This window comes from Astatotilapia calliptera, chromosome 16, assembly GCF_964374335.1.
Source record: "Astatotilapia calliptera chromosome 16, fAstCal68.1, whole genome shotgun sequence".
NCBI lineage: Eukaryota > Metazoa > Chordata > Actinopteri > Cichliformes > Cichlidae > Astatotilapia > Astatotilapia calliptera.
In genome coordinates this window covers 23,424,052-23,432,207 of record NC_137437.1, presented here as the reverse complement: position 1 = coordinate 23,432,207, position 8,156 = coordinate 23,424,052, and the positions used below count along the sequence as shown (strand labels likewise).

The 8,156-nt window shown below is 40.8% G+C and overlaps 1 protein-coding gene across 5 annotated transcripts in view; it reads left to right on the top strand.

Moving 5' to 3' along the window:
• Positions 1-8,156, top strand: part of LOC113007398 (hyccin 2) — a 49,891-nt gene that overhangs the window by 168 nt on the left and 41,567 nt on the right. Inside the window, exon 2 of one of the 5 annotated variants that reach the window (XM_026143921.2) lies at positions 132-280. The exons of the other annotated variants lie outside the window; for them this stretch is intronic. The gene's annotated coding sequence lies outside the window, so the exon portion shown is untranslated. The remainder of the gene's footprint in view (positions 1-131; positions 281-8,156) is intronic. 5 annotated transcript variants of the gene reach the window in all.

The following is an 8,156-nucleotide window of genomic DNA, read 5'->3' as shown; positions in this document are numbered from 1 at the left end:
AGGATTTTCCAGGTAGTCGCAGACCGGGGCTGCTGCTGCTGATGAGTTGGAACATCACAGCACAGTTGTTGTGTTGATGTGGATGTAAAACCGCGGCAAGGAAGCTTCAACGTCTGCGGGGTGTCTTTTAGGAAAAGGACCACACAGCAGATTGCTCTGGGCTGGAGCCAGGCTGGCAGCAGTCAGCAGCCCCGGCCTGGTCACGACTGATGGAAAAACGAGGATGTCCAACAGCTGCTGACTGTAACAGGCGTGCTAACGGCATTCGAGCCGAGCTAAGGTAGCTAACGTTGGCGTACAGGTTCAGGCTTCGTGGCAGTGTCGGAGCAACCGTTTGCTAGCAGTTAACTACCTGGCTAACATAGCTGCGTGACCGTTAGGACTGCACGGTGTCTTCAGTGTTTAAGGTTAAACAGTGATTGTGTTGTGACATTACCCCGCCAACTACATGTATCCACCGCAATTTATACAAACATAAATTTATACGTAGTTGAATCGCACAATACGTTGCAGCATATTTTTTTTTAACAAACGGTTTTATTTTTGATATTTTTATAAAAAACAAACAAACCAAAAAAACAAACAAACAAGCGGAAGTCCCAGGTTTAAAACTCTCGACTGCATTTATAACTTTTTTTTTAAGGCGGATTCGTTGCTTCTGAATAAATAACCCATGTGTAGAAACACGCTAGCATGGCCAGTCTGTTTATGTGTGTGCATTTATACCATAATAACCTTAAACTTGCAGCAGCTTCAAGGTGATTTCAGGTCCCGTCATAGATGCATTCCTATAGTTATATGCTGGAATGGCTTAGGTATGAACAAATAACTTAAACAATGCTGTGCTAATTCACCTAATACATGCCTCTGCTGCTCAATCAATTAATCAGTCAATAAGTTAATCAAACTTTATTGATATAGCATCATTCATGGAGGTTAGGGCTGTTCAAGCTGTTTAATAGATGACTGATAAGCTGATCATGAGGAAAAATTACTGAAACTAAAGTAAGGCTGGATTTAAAAAACAAAACAAAACTGGGTGCTGAGGTCTATTTGTATGCTTTGACCCAAGTGCCTTGGAACTGAGTGTCAACCAAGCAGTATTAGTGTAACTGCACCTACATTTAAATATGCTTTATTAATACACATCAAATGGCCATCATTGAGATGGGGAGGGGGATCCTGATTGATAGTGGGATAACTAATGCAAGCCACTTGAAAACCCACAAAAACCTCCTTTAAAACAGCACAGGTTATGAACTGGAGATGGTGGAGGTTTTTCAAAGTGATCATAAAGCTAAGCATGTTTGTGTCTTACTTTTTACATTCCTTCTTCCATACTGACATTTTGCTGTGGCTCAAGACAGCAAACAGTAAATTAAAAGGATACTGCTTGGAGTGATATTGGTCTAGGCTAATAAGCCACCATTACACTAATGGCATAATGAGCAAAGGTGTGGAGCTCAAGCTCTAGATAATTCCAAGTTATCTGCTGCTCATCCTCAGCCTTCATCCTCCTCTGTCCTCCTCCTGCCTTGCTGTATTTCCACCACCATGTGTTTTGGGACTAGGCTATCATCAGAGCAGCGGCCTATTTTAGACAGAAACTCCAGTTACCCACTTAATCTGTGTCTCATGTCTCCAGGAGTTGGGTTTCATGTGCTGCTCAGTGGAGTAAATGGTAACCTTGTCGGTGACTTTGGATCATATTGTGAAGCTGGTGGATTTGCTCGATGAAGGATTGTATGCTCATAAAACTATTGGCTGATGGTTTAAGGACTCTTATGACCTTTGTATTAATATAGTGTATGTAAGATTTGACAGCATATTGGTTCCACCTCTGCACCGTTTGTGAGTAAATGGAGACATCTTTGAGCCAAGCCAGTTTTGCCATAACGGTATTGAGCCCAGTAGTGTGTTGCCTCCTTCCCACCCACCAACAGTGATGCACACGCTTAGGGGATCAAAGCTGTAATTAGCCTGCCATGGATTAGCAATGGGGACTATTTTCCATTGTACTCACCCACAGCGCCAGAGGATCACACAGGCAGGCAGCCCCCTGCCCTTCCTTTCCTTCCAGCAGAGAAGAGCTGCATCACCATGTTTGTTGTTGTCACTATGAGTCCACAAGCAGACAAGAAACCTCACAATTCCTCCCTGTAGAGTCTGAATATGTGGGGATTTCAGATTAGAGCCTTTTTGTTTTTGTTGGCTATTATTTAACATTTAAATTGGTTTCTACGCATACTTTAAAGTCTTCAAAGGAGTCCGTTTTATCATGTTGCGTGCGGTCTTGAGTCAGCTGGATATGTGGTTGGCATGCAGAGAGAGCCGCGGGGTGGTTGATTCACTGCGCTGCCAGGTATGAGCTCTGTCAGTGTGTTGGCTGTCTCAGTGATGTACAGTGAATCTCTCCAACATGAGTTCATGAGAGGCCGAGACGCATGATGTTTGTGCTGAACTACTCCTACAGCTACCAGTATTCGTAGGGATCCACTGATGTATAATCACGGCCACGTGTTTCACATTGGTTTTGTGATGCCTAAATGTTCACTGATGTTAACTTTACAGTTAATCTTAATGAAGGCTTCTTTGTTTCTTTTGTACAAAAGAGGAAATAAATTACACAGAAACAACAAAATTAACAAAATTTTAACATTGGCATCAGCACAGAATTTAACCATCATGCATATATCGCTGTAACAATATTTTTTACCTGCAGATTATTTACTTAGTGTTTAAAATATAAGAGAATATTGTAAATGTGTGTTAAAGTTATTGATGACCAATAAATCTTACAATATGTGATTAAAAACACTGCAAAACATTCCTTGACATAGATTAGGAACTTTCATCTATATGAACCTAATGGTTGCTGTAATGTTCAAAATAGTATTTTTTTTTTTGTTACAAATAAAGCAGAAAGTAATAGCATCTGTATAGCCAACATATATCGTTGCACTGTTAAACATTGTCGCATAATTACAGCTTTTTGTCGTATCGTGAAAGCCAAACTGTAGTTTTGAACATCTTAAAGTGTATTCAGAAGGTGAGCAAATATTCAAAACCCAAAGATAAAAGGTTTATATTAAGTCATACATTTTATTTATTTGATCTAAATGGATACATAGTGTATGGGTTTACACACTCACCTAACAAGCAAAAGATCGCTGGTTATGTCCTGGGAGTAGATATGAATCACTTGAAAAGGCCATAAATCAGGAAGGGTGTCTGAAAAAATCCAAATATGCTGAGCTATCCAGTAGGGGTGGGCGATATAAACGATATACGATAGAAACGATATAAATTTGGCCAACGATAGAGATTTTGACTATACTGCTCTATCGCGATAGCATATGTTGATGATGTCACCAAGCTGCGCCTGTTTTGGTCAAAAGCATCACAGTGGCTACAACCATTATCATCTGCAAATTATGCCGAGAGTCATAGCAAAGAGATGAAGCACTTTTGAAATATGGGGAAAGCCAAAAACTCTGCACAACCAGAATTCATACATAAGGTACACTCTCGATTTTTGAGAAAATTAAAGGATTTTAAGTGTGCCTTATAGTGTGGAAAATACGTTATACAGAAGAAAAGAATATATCGCGATATATATCGTTACCGCACATGCTTCAAATTATATCGCGATATGAATTTTAGGCCATATCGCCCAGCCCTACTATCCAGTGGGATATCATAGCCACTAATATCTGCTAATATGATAAATTTCTTATTAACTCATTCACTGCCATTGACGTCTATAGCCGTCAATGGCAGTGAATGAGTCAATGGGTTTAACTCATTCACTGCCAATGGCTGGCAGTGAATGAGTTAAGGTGGTTGTTGAGTAATTTTCTGTCAATTCATTCATTGACTTACTGACACATTAATGCCGTAGTTGTTTTACTTATGAATTGCATCTTAAAAAAGCAGCCATCACTTCTAAATTGTCAGTTGTACAAAAGTGTATGAGAAAATACCCAAAGCCTTTAAAACACACATATAGTTGACATATATAGGAACTGTTAAACATACTGTTTGGACAGAACATTTAATAACCAGTGCTTGTGGACACTGCATCAAATATGAGACAAAGGGAGAACACATCACTGTACCAGCTCTTTATTAAACACCTGTGTCAAACCTGTCTGATATGATGTGAAAGACATTTACATGTGCTTGAAGCGGAAACATTTAAAGCCGTCCCTGTTTATATTTAGGTGGTGCTTGCTGGCAGTATTTGCTTTTATGTTTGCGGAGTCTGTGTGAATGTTTTGATTGTGTAAGATTAACTGTACTATCCCCTAAGGGAAGTTGCCTATTCCCATGTGAGACAATATCAGGCTTTATCTTCGTTCTTTTGTACAGTAAGACTGGTTGATACTAGTGTCACAAGCTTTCACCTGCTTTAGTGCATTTCTGTCACTGACTGCTATGTTTGCATACCTCTGTTGATAAAGTTGTGCCGTTAGATCAAGTTAAATTTTAAGCCGCCGCTATACTCAGGCACAGCGAATAGGTAATTACCGGCAGGTATTTATCAACCATGCTCAAACCTGTCTTATACACTGTTAATGGCAAATTGAGAAAACAAACAAGGCTTTTAGTGCATAATGAAAGTTGTGTTTTTCATACTTTAAAAATTGACATTGACATTAAATGGAAAACCAAAGAAGTAGAAATGTTGCTAATGGCTCAGTCACACTAGAATTAAAATAGGACCGCAACCTCCTCCTTGTGCACATTTGGTGACCGATTCGAAGTACTTGCAGCAGCTAATTGATCTCTGACAGACTGAGCATGAAACACCTTCAACCTCGATTGCTTTTAAGGTAATTGCAAAGGTCGCTTAGTGGGAGGCAACCTGTCTCCAGAGAATCCTGGCCCAACTCATACTAACTGCAATCACTCACAGGTGGATTGGCAAATGTTATAATTGTCTGGTTTAACAGACAGGTTGCTTGCACATTGCAGTCGATCTCCGTCTGCTCCAGTGAGCATAACTCATCTGCAACGTTTCTTTGCAACAGAGGACTTGACGCAACTGGTTGCCAACTGGTTGTTGTCTTGTTATAGTCATATATAAAAGCAAGGTTAAGACACAGTGCCTGTGTCTTTTTGCAGTTATATCATCACAATTTTTGAATTTCTTTTTCACATCTGTGAGGTTATGGCTAGACTCTGAATTAACGTAGTTAACATGAGTTTGCATGTTCTCCTTCTCCCTGTGTGGGTTCTCTCAAAGTACTCCGGCATCCTCCCACAGTCTAGAGATATGACTGCATGTTAGGTTAATTGGTGATTGTGACTTGTCAAAAGGTGTGATTGCAAGTGTGAAGGGTTGTTTTGTCTCTGTGTTAGCCCTTGAACAGACTGGCGAGCTGTCCAGGGTGTAGCCTGCTTCTTGCCCTGTGACAGCTGGGATAGGCTCTGCCATGACCCTGAATTGGATAAGTGGAAGAAGATGGATGGAATGATCAGTGAGAGTCAAAGTTGGAAGCAATAGGATACATCTTAACCTTTTTTCATGACATGGCATGCACTACCTCCATGTGGGTGCAGCTGTAGCTGTGGAGAGAGAGAACCCAGCAGGATAGCAGTGCGAGTAGCAAAGCAATATTGTCTAAAGATTTTTTTCTTAGGCACTTTTGTGGCAAGATTTTACTAAATAGGTTTGACAGGTCGCTAATAGATGATGACAAAGTCACTAATTAGAAACAGTTAGGTGACCTGAAGGTGATCATCGCTTCTGAGAGGTGAGAGAGATGTCATATACCCAATCCAGAAGTTGAAAACACAATATTTACACAACAACACAATATCCAAACAGTTGAATAGTTGAGTGAATCCCTAATTATTTGATCAACTGTTGGGGTTTTCTGGAGTCCATAATGTCTACCTTTAAATTGGTAGACATTTAACTACGTATAGAGGGGCATCTAGTTTAATAATAAGTTTTAGCACAAGTAGAGCAGAAACCTCCACCCACTAATTTACCACCCTGGGTTTGTTTCTTCACATCAGGCATTATCCTTACATCTGCAGACAGCTGGCTTAGTGGTGTTAGCTCTAGCACTGATTCAACTAAGTGTGATCTCCAGTTTAGTCTGGTTGCTCCATTTCTCATAAACAAATAACACTTTGTCAGCAAGCATAAACTGATGTGCAGTCATCAGTTAACAGTAAAGCAGAAATCAGCAAGTCCTTAAGAAGGGGGAGCTTGCAAACGTTTTTGCTTCGGATTCCTCCTCTGTTGTAGAGACCGAGAGGTGACAAGGGCCAGTAATGTTCGGCCATCATATTCTTAGAAGTTCCTGTTCTCTGCTGGGCTTTACCTTCCCTTCAGTCAGCTTTCCGCTCTCCTGCTTAGCTTGCCAGTCACGACTCAGCGCCTGTCTGAAGTTGAGCAGATGCCAAAGCTTGTTTGATTCCAGGAGCCTTTGAATTATTGGCAGTTATTTGTTGTTGTGATATGATGGAAACGATAAGGAAGAATGTGGAGGCTTGTGATGTTTTCTGGAGGGTTTATATAAACCTTGCCCATGAAATATACATTTAGAGAAACTCTGAAATGCAGTAAAATTGGTTTACTTAGTCTGATTGTTTTAAGATGTGTAGGTCCTAAAGTAACTGAGCAAGAGAATGACCAGATCTTTGAGGCTAATGCTTATTAACTTGGCTACAGTCCCTTGCAGATTTCATAGAACAGTGCCATGCGCAGCTGATGTAATTTCTTTGAGTCTGCTGCAGTGATATGAATGGAGCCAAAATGCGGTCCACATTGTTCTCGATCATACAGTATGACTGGGGTGGAAGGAAGTTCAGGGACTAAGTTCTCTGATCCAAATCCTCGGGTTGCGGTCTCAGCCTGTGGGCAGTCCAGTGGTCTTGGCATGTCATGAAAGCTCAGAGTTGCTCATTGTTAAAAAGACTGAGGGCTTAAACAGCAGTAGAGCGCTTTCCTCTATTTCACTAGAGTGACATTAAATATATGACACACACGCTCTGAAAACACTGCCAGTAGTGGGATTAGTGGTCATGTGTCTTTATTTAAAATGTCAGGGAACTTGTGACTGAGAAAAGCACTCTCCTCCACCTCATGGCTCCTGTTTTACAATTGTAAATGTAATGCAGCACAGTAGGCATTTGTGTGGTGCAGAGTAATGTTAACACGTAGCTTGTGTTCGTGCATTGGAGCACAGTGGTGCCTAGCCCTAAGCCAGCTTTGCAAAGTAGCTTTGCACTTATATCTATCCATTAATAGATAATAGACAAAGATCTTATTTGTAGTTAAATGTTAAAAATAATAATAGGTTGGCCATTTAACCATTATTATTATATTAAAAGAGGCAGCGCTGGTGGAGTCAAACTCTGCTGAGGAACATGTCTGAGTTATTACTGGTAATGTGACCATGCCTCCCAATAGGATACCCCAGAATGTGGTTTACATGCATTTTCCAGTTCAATAAAACGCATATAGACTGACTGGGCAAAAGCCCACGAAAGCCCACAGACCTGGTACAATCAAGATCTCTACTCTCTTTTGCAGATGATATGGTTCTGTTAACGTCATTGGCTGATGACCTATAGCTTGCATTGAAGCTGTATGCTTCTGAGTGTGAAGTGGGTGGGCCTCAAGTGGAGGAACTCAACTATTTTGGGTTCTTTTTCACAAGACCTGGATGTACTGACGCAAGTATCACGGGAAGAGGCATGAGGGTGACTGACAGATTAAGACAGTCTGTAGTGTTGTGGATGCTGTTGTGGTGAAGATCGAGCTGTGAGTGGTGGACTTGAGCTTCCTGAAAACCTTATCTGAGATCTTTTTTGGAGATATGATCTGGAGCTCGGTTATTTAGAAGTGGCTTCAAGATAGTCTTGGTAGAGATGGGCTGCACTTGGTTGCATTTTTTAAAAAATCACTTCCTGGGTGTCTCATTTGGACCCTTTGCACTTGTATGTGCAGTGTGTCAAAACAGTGACATGTCAACTTGAATTTCATTTAGGGATGAGGACAAAGTTGCATGGAGCAAAATGTAATCTGTGGGGCAGATGATAACCAAGGCTGCATAGCTTTGGCCCAACACTGTGCTATATGCCAACATGGGCCTAGTAAGATGGTTTGTGCTGAATGCTTTTCCTTAGATGTTACA